This window comes from Vidua chalybeata, chromosome 1 (assembly GCF_026979565.1).
Source record: "Vidua chalybeata isolate OUT-0048 chromosome 1, bVidCha1 merged haplotype, whole genome shotgun sequence".
Classification (NCBI taxonomy): Eukaryota; Metazoa; Chordata; class Aves; order Passeriformes; family Viduidae; genus Vidua; species Vidua chalybeata.
In genome coordinates this window covers 150,668,756-150,678,507 of record NC_071530.1, presented here as the reverse complement: position 1 = coordinate 150,678,507, position 9,752 = coordinate 150,668,756, and the positions used below count along the sequence as shown (strand labels likewise).

The 9,752-nt window shown below is 44.4% G+C and overlaps 1 long non-coding RNA gene across 2 annotated transcripts; it reads left to right on the top strand.

Annotated features, from left to right (window-relative positions):
- The first annotated feature begins 898 nt into the window (after nt 1-898).
- On the top strand, nt 899-8,796 carry LOC128794130 (uncharacterized). 2 transcript variants are annotated; one of them, XR_008433001.1, is made up of 3 exons: nt 899-1,045; nt 5,909-5,998; nt 8,644-8,796. It is a non-coding gene; the product is annotated as an uncharacterized LOC128794130 (long non-coding RNA). The 2 variants fall into 2 exon arrangements; XR_008433003.1 differs by lacking the exon at nt 899-1,045 and adding an exon at nt 3,160-3,216.
- The last annotated feature ends 956 nt before the right edge of the window (nt 8,797-9,752 follow it).

Sequence of the window (9,752 nt, the reverse complement as noted above, 5' to 3'; positions counted from 1 at the left end):
ACAGCCACTCTTCTGTGATGCAACATTAAATACCAGTTTTCAACTGCAGTGAATTTCCTGTTCATTCAGGGGAATTTCTTCTCCACCCCATGTTCCACGCAATTTTGGTGTTTCCCAATGCAAAGAGCCAAAAGGAGGGAAGGAGAAAAAAAAACCACATAACTTATCTCTTTTACAAAAAATAAAAACCTAGAAGAGGAGAAATGAAGGCTCAGCCCCCTGAAATATGCACACCAGTCAGATTCCTCCTGGGTTTGAGTCACACAGTCAGCCAACATCTCACCTGTGCTGGGTGGTGCCAGGTAGACTTGAACATGTCTGTGGGCACAGGTAGGGTGCTGAGAGTGGATGCAATGACTTGTGACAAAGAGCTGGGCTTGCTTCTCCTCTGAGATGTCACAGCAGAAGCAGCACCACCAAAACCTCTTCTGGGTCCAAACCCCAGATCCTCCCAGGGCACTCTTCTCATGGAACAACAGCAACAGCACCCAAAAAGTCATAGTCACCTCCAAATATATTTTTTGACCACAGCTTTGTCACTGAGCTCAAAGTCCACAGGAGAATTGCAGAGAAAGGTCTTCCATCAAGGCCAAGCAAACCAAACCCTTTTTTCCTTACCACGTACAAGCAAGAATCACAAGATTGTTTTACCAGCAACAAGGATGCCAGGGATTTGCACTGGGAAACATGGAAACAGGCCAGGTGATTTTGTGGAGGAAGAGGGTTCTTTGATTCCCAGCAACTGTTATTTTTTCTGTTGTTTTAATGTAATCAGCAGGGAAGCAGGGTGAGAGGGATGAAGGAGATCCAGCTGTTGCCATGGCAGCCTCTAGCTGGCCATCTCCCACATCCCTTGGGTTGCTCGGTGCCGTTTTCCTCCAGTGCCAGCTCCTGGTTTCAGATCAGAGGAGTTTTCCTCCTGGGGGTGGCAGGGAGGGAGTGGTGAGCAAAGTAGTGCAGAGAAGGGATCAGAAATATTGAGAAGAGGTGGCCTGGGAGAAGGAAGAATTACAAGAGTGGTGAGGACAGAGCACCAGGAGTGAAGGTGAGTGCAGTAATGGATGGAAGGGAAGAGTTTAAAGGCAGAAACAGCATTTTCTTGGTGGAGACCCCAGGCAGACACCTAGAAACTAATCTAATTTGGACTGACTGGAACTTCCCCAGCCACAAGAGCCCCTTAAAAAAATACTCCACTCCTTTCCCTCTAAACCCATCTCTTGGCTTCTGCCACAAATAGCAGCAGTGCTCTCTGAGTTCAGGCTCCAAGTTTAGTCCCCGTCACGTTCAAGATCTTAATGCAGCCCAGACGTTAAAAATTCATGTTCTGGCAGTTCCCATTTTCACAAGGGCCTGTTGGAACTAATGATGTTGCCTCTGCAAGCACTTCATAAGTTAATCATACACTTTCCCTTCTCACTTGCCTGAAGATGGGAGCAAGGAAGTTACGCTCACAAAGTTTCAGCATTTGTGGCTCTCGTTTGAGACAATTTTTCATTCTTCTGCAGGATTTAGCCAACTTCTTGCTGAACTCTCCAGGCAGGAAATGTGAGGAGCTCATAGGGGCATTTTTGGGATCAAGTGAAAAAGACTTACCAAGGAATTTTCTACTTTCCTTAGTACTAAAAGGGAAAATACATTCAAAGGTGAAAATTCATGGCCTTCCCTATAGTTGACATTACGCAGCGATGGAGGATCCACTGGAAGTTTGCTCCATGCACCACAGGAACCCTCCTCTTGCTGCTTTCATGTGGTGCATTGGGGTTTAGTAGCTTGTAGGGGTTTAATTCTAAGGAAACCTGTTTTTTTAAGGGTTCCTGTGGGAACTTTGTTCGTGTTTTGGTGCCTCTGGCTCTCCACTATAGAGATGGGCAGGTGCTTGTGTATCCTGTTCTCAGGCTTCGGCTGACATCAAGGTGCAAGTGTGATATCAGATAATCTAATCAGATATCGCAGCTTCCTCACAGACATGACAGGGCAGAGATTTGTTGTTCTTTCCTCAAGTAACAAGAAAAGGCAGTCTTAACTCCTCTTTCCCTCCCCAGTTCAAGTTACAGATGGAATTTCCAGTCCTTGCTCCTTTTTCCCTTCTCCTCCTCTGACTTGGGTTGCCGCTTTCCACCAAACTTTATCCATGGCATTTCCTAGGATAATTTTTTCACCAAAGCTACAGATCTTGCTGCACTGGGATTCTTTTATATCCCCTCTCTGACTCCTGTTTCATTTTACTGCTCCTGAGCTTCACTCAGGTACTTCTCCTTTAGTCAAAAGTGTATTTCCCTCTGCAGTAAAGGGAATTAGCACCACCAATTATCCCGATACCCCTAAACCCTTCTAATCCCACTGATGTTCTGTTTCAGACTCGTCAAACTGAAGGCAATCCACTGATTGTTCCTTAGGAGGAAAAGAGCAGCTGGTTTCTTGGCTTCCTGTGATTGTTATCACAGATCTTTTGTTTTCACTGTCAGGAAAGGCCACTGATGAGGGGAATCACAGGGAAAAGTCCAGATCAGAGCAAAAGCAAGAAGGAACAGGTCAGAGGGTCTTTTAAATCGATGGCCACATGCAGCAATTGCATAAATCTAAAACTATACCAACCTGGGGATACGTGGTGGGATTTCAGAGGCAAAAATAAACATTATCATTGAAGAAGATGGATAGACATGCCACAGTGAGAGGTTTTTCGTGATGGTTTTTCAGGAATGAGACACTCCTAAACATAACAAGGAGGTCTTTCTCTCCACAAAAAAATTGGTGAAAGTATTTGGAACAGCCCTACCACTGGTATTTGAAAAAGGAGAGACAGTTTGGGTTCCCCAAACTGAGCAGGAAGTGTAAGCTAAGCCAGGTCAACACCCAATTTATGACAAAGCAACTGAGGAGGACTAAAAAAAACATAATAGAAAGGACTTAAATCACATTTATCATTCACATGTTGGTCAGGAAGGGCCACAACAAAAAGTCATCACAGAAGGGGATTTATCTCAGGAGGGACAAACTCTCCTGACTTGAGTGCAGAGCATCCCAGTGACCCCCAGCCAAGGACCACAGGGCACTGTCTGTCCTGGCAGCATTAGGAATTCCATCCCTCTGTGACGTTTGTCCTCTTCTTGCCCTCTGCAGGCAGGTGCACTCGCAGCTCCCCTGGGATGGTTACGTCCTCTGATGTGCCCGAGCAGGTCAAGATCTGTAATTTTCCATTCCTGCAGCTGATCAAATGTCAGTGTTCTGCCAACCTTCAAGAAACTCTGTTCCCCTTGGCACCACTGGCACCTGAAAAATCTCTTCCCCTCAATCCCTGTTTGGAATTTACAGGAGGGGCTCAAACCTTGAGAGAGTTGTGGCAAAAAGGGAACTATCAAACCTCTTGTTTGTGTCTCCTATTGTTCTTCTTCCAGTCTGGCATCTTTTTCCATTCTTCACCCAGGACATCTCTGTTGCAAGTATTCAATACCAAAAATACTGTTTTTAAGGTTTTGAAGGATCCTCAGCATCCTTCAAAAGCACAGAAAATGCTGTGGCATCATTGTTGTTGCTCGTAATGAAGGGATGGGACTATTTTTGGGCTAAGAACGATTTGTTGTTTAGATAAACATCAGTTTCTGAGGCTGTGAGATTCTAAAGGACTGTCAGTCATAGTTTAAGAGTAGTTACAAGTTTCTTTGTTGTAAGTTAATATATAACTTTCTAACTTAATAGACAGTTGTCACAGGGTTTATTTTGGGTTTTTTAACCTATTATTTTTACTTACTTCTGCTGCACTGCGGATACTTTTATCTACTAGGCTTCTGTCTCACTTGTACACATATGCTTCTATTACAACTTCTAAACTCTCAGCTACTCTATATAACCACATCCTTAAGTTATAAACCCTTCACCATCTTATCAATGCAGTTTTTCACCTACTTAAGGCATATTCTTACTCACAACTATAGAAACATAAGTTTATGATTTTTCTGCTTAATGTCTGTGTATTGTATTTTTGCATCAATCCAAGCTGTTTCTAAGGCTGCAGATAAAATTCTGTCAGTATCTGTGGAAGTTTCTGCTTTTCCAATTCCCATATTGTGGCACAAGAGATTTGGAGCTGCTTTCAGAGGTCAAGACATAAATCGGCATAAAATGGGCCCCCACTCTGCAGAGAGAATGAGATGTGGGATGTCCTCAAGAAAAAAAAGGTGGATTGAGGAGTGCCTGCTGGTTAGACAAAGTCAGTGACACAAACTTCATGGTTTCTGTATTGGGAAAGTCCTTGGTGGCTTTATTTATTTTGGCTGGAGGGTTTTCAAGGCATCCATGGGCTTAGCAGAATTTTGGGGAGGACCTGTGACCAAATGTTTGCCAGTGCTTTACTGGGGTGTCTGCTGAGCGCAGGGGGAGCCACATCCAGCCAAACCTGGGCAACAGACAATCAGTTTTTAATCACTGTCCTTTGGAAGGGGCTGCCCAGGGAGGTGGGGGAGTCACCGTCCCTGGAGGTGTTCAAGGAAAGCCTGGACGAGGCACTCGGTGCCACGGTCTGCTTGGTGTGGTGGGTTTGGGTCATGGGATGGACTCGATGATCTCAAGTGGTTTTTTCCCAACCTAAATTGATCCTGTGGTTCTCCATGGAGTTACAGGCTCCCTGGAGAGGTTTATTAGTTCACTTTCACATACCAGGTGGGCAAAACTTGGTCTATACTTCTCCTTCAGAATTACCTGGACACTTAAACCAACATTAACAGCAACTCAGGGATATTGGGACTGCAGCTGCAGCTTTTAGCTCTTTTTGGCCACCTGTAGGTGAAAGCAGACATGCAAATGGACAATAATAAGTTGTTATAAATTCCCCAGTCACCTTTTCTCATCAGGCTTTCAGCCAGACACCAACACTCTTCATAAAGGAAGACAAAGAGATTAAATTAGAGTTGACCTTGAGTTACCCTTCCAGGCAGCTTGGGTTCATGGAAAGTCGTGCCTTGGAAAGAGTTAGTGGATCAAAATCTGGTTTTTGAGTTCCCTGGCTCAGCTTTGATGCTAAAAAACACCTTTTGCAATTGTGGGAGTTAGAAGTATTGGATCAGGAACACATTATCCTCTGATGAAAGATGAGGTAATTAATCTCCATTTGGACTTTTTTCCCTGACCACAGATCTTTTATGTGTAAATCTTGTGATTTTATTTATATGAAGAATGGAAATCTCTATTTAGAGGAGCAGGGAAGAGATGCTTCCTAATCATCAAAGTGGACGAGACCAAAATCTATCGAAGTTTTTAATTTTTTTTTACTGTCATTTATTTTTAACCCAGCAGACAAATTCTAAGTGTCATAAATGCACAACTAAGAAGAAAAGAAACCCACAGAGCTTCAACCTTCCTTACTGATACTCCAGAAAAATTAGCAGGGCAGTTACTTAAGATGGACAGAAGGAAAATCTTTCATGGGAGTAAAGAGTCAGTGGGACTCACTCACACAGGTCATGGGAGGAAAAGATACAAAGTCATTCTTCACACTCTGATTGGCCATTAATGACAAATAGTAATTAGCAGTGTAAATAACCTTTCAGCAGAGCTTTTAATCCTCACACCTTCAGGCTGTTTGGGATGGCACTAAGGCTGTTTAGACTGAAAGCAGCAGGTTTTTAATCTTTGTGATTTAAGTAATAGAAAAGCCACTATAGGGAAAGAGAATCTCTTTTTCCAGGTAAGGAAAAGATCAAAAGTGCAGTAATCTGCAAATGCTGTTGCGATTCAGCAGCTCTGTATCCTTTATTTTAATATTAAAAAAAAAAAAAAAAATCAGTATTTTTCTTTTAGTATCCCATTTTCGGAATTTGATCCTCATGCGACCTTTAACATGCTTTGTAAATCTTCCAATTCCTTATTATCCAAGACATTCTCCTCTTACCACCATCTGATATTTTTTTCTTAGCAAACTCCTTCTACAGATGGAGAATCTTCAGATTTCATAAATCTGGTGGACCCGGGTTGGAGGGAGAAGGAGGAGCAGGCAACAGAAGCTGTAAGAGTAATTTACTGACTCTTATTTTCCTCCTTCATAGAGAGCTTCTCCAGTCCCTGGGACATTGTGAAAAAATGCCTTATTTATTATCAACTTTTCAGCACTCTTTGTTCTGATCACCTACTCACAAAAGGAACAAAATTAAATGTATATATACGTCAATAGGTGAAGAAATATGTGCACACCCCAATCTGAAAGAAGACTTCAAAAATCCCAAAATATGTATCTGGAAGTGTCATTATATAACTAACATCTAATTTTTTTAAAAATCTTGGAAAACTTCCTGTACTTGTTATATGTGGACTTGCTTGAACCACTTTATGAGTGAAATGATTGTGATTCACAATCTATGTTTTATCAAATATAATTTGGAATAGAATTAAAGTGAAGGGATCATTAATATATGACAGGCAAAGACAGTTTGGCAAAAATCACTGGCTAAAAAATTAGTTCTGAGATAACGTGTTCTGAATGGAAAAGAATTTTAAAATCTTTTAGTAATGGATTTAAGGGAAGGAGGGAGGGAAGGAGGGAAGGAAGGAAGGAAGGAAGGAGGAAGGAAGGAAGGAAGGAAGGAAGGAAGGAAGGAAGGAAGGAAGGAAGGAAGGAAGGAAGGAAGGAAGGAAGGAAGGAAGGAAGGAAGGAAGGAAGGAAGGAAGGAAGGAAGGAAGGAAGGAAGGAAGGAAGGAAGGAAGGAAGGCAGGAAGGCAGGAAGGCAGGAAGGCAGGAAGGCAGGAAGGCAGGAAGGCAGGAAGGCAGGAAGGCAGGAAGGCAGGAAGGAAGGAAGGCAGGAAGGAAGGAAGGCAGGAAGGAAGGAAGGAAGGAAGGAAGGAAGGAAGGAAGGAAGGAAGGAAGGAAGGAAGGAAGGAAGGAAGGAAGGAAGGAAGGAAGGAAGGAAGGAAGGAAGGAAGGAAGGAAGGAAGGAAGGAAGGAAGGAAGGAAGGAAGGAAGGAAGGAAGGAAGGAAGGAAGGAAGGAAGGAAGGAAGGAAGGAAGGAAGGAAGGAAGGAAGGAAGGAAGGAAGGAAGGAAGGAAGGAAGGAAGGAAGGAAGGAAGGAAGGAAGGAAGGAAGGAAGGAAGGAAGGAAGGAAGGAAGGAAGGAAGGAAGGAAGGAAGGAAGGAAGGAAGGAAGGAAGGAAGGAAGGAAGGAAGGAAGGAAGGAAGGAAGGAAGGAAGGAAGGAAGGAAGGAAGGAAGGAAGGAAGGAAGGAAGGAAGGAAGGAAGGAAGGAAATTAAATTAACTGGGTTTTTTTTAATTAACAACATTTAAAATGTATTGTTAATACTATTAAATTGTGTGTATGTTATTAATTATTACAACTACCCTTATCAGCTCATTTTTCTCAATCAATTTAGAAAACAAACACATTGAAAGGATTTGAATTTTCTCTCTGAAACGAATTCACTTTCATTTCAAAATGCCTCTTGTTTCCTAGTTTCAGCAGCAGAAGAGCTCAGGGGTTAAGGAGCTGTCACAGCCTGAGTAACAATTTGCAGCCTTGGATTCCAAGTGGTTGCCTAGCAGTAAAAGACTCCTTCCACACCACTCCCAGTTGGAGGTGTTCCCTATTCCATATATATAGTTAGCTATAGAGACCATATTTAGGGATAAATACAAGATTTATTAATAGGAGCTCCCTGTCAAAATCAGAGTATTGAGTAGAACTGGAAAAAGCCAAATCCTTGCAGAAGCAGTGGAGCATCACACAGAGGCAGTGGCTCAGCACGAGAAATCAGTGTTGGATGCAGAGCAAAGATGCAAAAATCAACTACCATGAAGCACTTTTCTCAAGGAATTTTTCGGGATTATTCCTGCAGCTTGAGAGAAATACTGGGATGGTACTAAATCTATGTAATTCCTCATAAAACATCCTGAATGTGTTTTGGCTTTTTAAGAATATATATATAATGACAGAAGAGACATTGATGTTCAATCAGTTTGTCCTCAGGCAGAACGAGGGCATTGACTCTCATCTGAGAATTCCTGTGTTAATTAACCCAAAGTTCAGCACAACCCCCCCCAGTTATACCTGGCTTGTGTCTTTTCCCCATGAGCCTTTCAGCAGTGGTGACCAACACCACCACAGTGGTTTGGATGCCGTTTTTCTCCCTTTAAAAAAATGCAGAAGTGATGAGCTGTGCAGCAGGAAAACTTGTATTTATCCACAAGACAGAGTCTCCTGACCCACCCCATGATTTTGCAAAGGCATCAACCACCCCATAACCCCCTCCTCATGGACAATCCATGGCTATTAATGATCTTCCCTTTCTACTCCATAGATCACAGGCAGAAGCCATCTGGCTTTTCCTCGGACCAGTGGACCAGGCTTTCCATAAACTTCAGGCTCTTTTCCCCTATTTAGGTCAGGAGTTAATATCCCCTATCACAAGCAAGGGGTCATGTCCTGCTGTTTAAAGTCAGCCCACTCCAAGAGGGCTGGCAGGATGAGCTGCCCCTCTCATCCAGGGAAAGCTGGGCTGAAAGGAGACCTGTGCCTGAGCACAGCAGAGCGAACAACACCACAATATGCTGCCAAATACTCACACTGCATCTTGAGTGAGCTTTGCACAGAGGCCTTTTTTGGTCTAAAACACAAGAGATAAAGACACAGTGCTAAATCCCCCCTCTTCTTTATTTTTTGGCAGAAAATGCTACACTGTCCCAGTCCATCAGGCTTGGCTTGCTGAAAACGAAGAGGTCAGAAGGAGCTGCCCTAATCTGCAATAAGTCTGGCCTCACCATGCTGTCTGGAAAGATTCTCTCCCTGCAGGGGTCAAGTCCAACTTGGATAATGAATAAAATTAGTTTCAGCATCTCAAGAACCCTAAAAAACCTCCTGCTCAGATCACATTGGGATTGACCTGACCCTCTCTCCACGACTGCCAGGCCCCAGCAGCTTTGGGGAGCAGTGGTGCAGAGGTGACCAGAGAAGCTGTGCTTTTCTCCTTCCCACTCCACCACACTCTCACCCCTGCCAGGAGAATGGCATCCACCCCACGTATCTCAGGATATCAGCACCGTGGACAAACCACAGCTCCCAGCTGGATTTGTCCCTCTCTCCCTTTTCACTGCTACCTGCATTGAAGACAAAAGCTGAGCCATGACCTCTGCAGCTGGCACAGCCCTGCCAGCTGGCAAATCCCTCTGGGACAGGAGTAATGCCCTGTCCTCAGAGATGGGACAGCACCTTTTCCTCTCCCCAAACACCCACTGCTTCCTGCAGGGAGAAGAGCTGTCCTCACCAGCACAAGGGAGGCAGGGGACAAGGATGAGCAGTGGCAGTCACTCCTCTGAACATACAAACCTTCACCTTGCTGCTGACCAAAAACCCTGCCAGGGGCTTACACCAGCCTCCTCCTTCCTCTGGCCCTGCTCCCTCGTGGCCCAGCAAAGCAAACAAGGCAAAGGGCTCTGTTGTTTCAGACCCCTGAGCAAGGAGAAGGGCGACAAAGCCGCCCATCCTCCCCGCCTCGCATGTGACGAGCCACAGAAGAGCAGCGCTGCTGCCAAGCCTGGGGACTAAAGGCCAAAGAGAGAGGAGATAGAGGAGCACAAGGGGCTGCTTGTGTGGGTTTTGTTTGGGGAGTTATTTGAAATTCAGCAGCGACTGGGGTTGGAGAACAGAGTCCACTCAGAGCCTCTCTCTTCCCATTCATCCCCGTCCCGGCGAAGGAGGGAGGGGGGGATGCAGGCTGAGGAGCAGGGAAAACAACCAGGCTCCTCATGAGAATTCCTGCCTGGAAGAGGCAGTCTG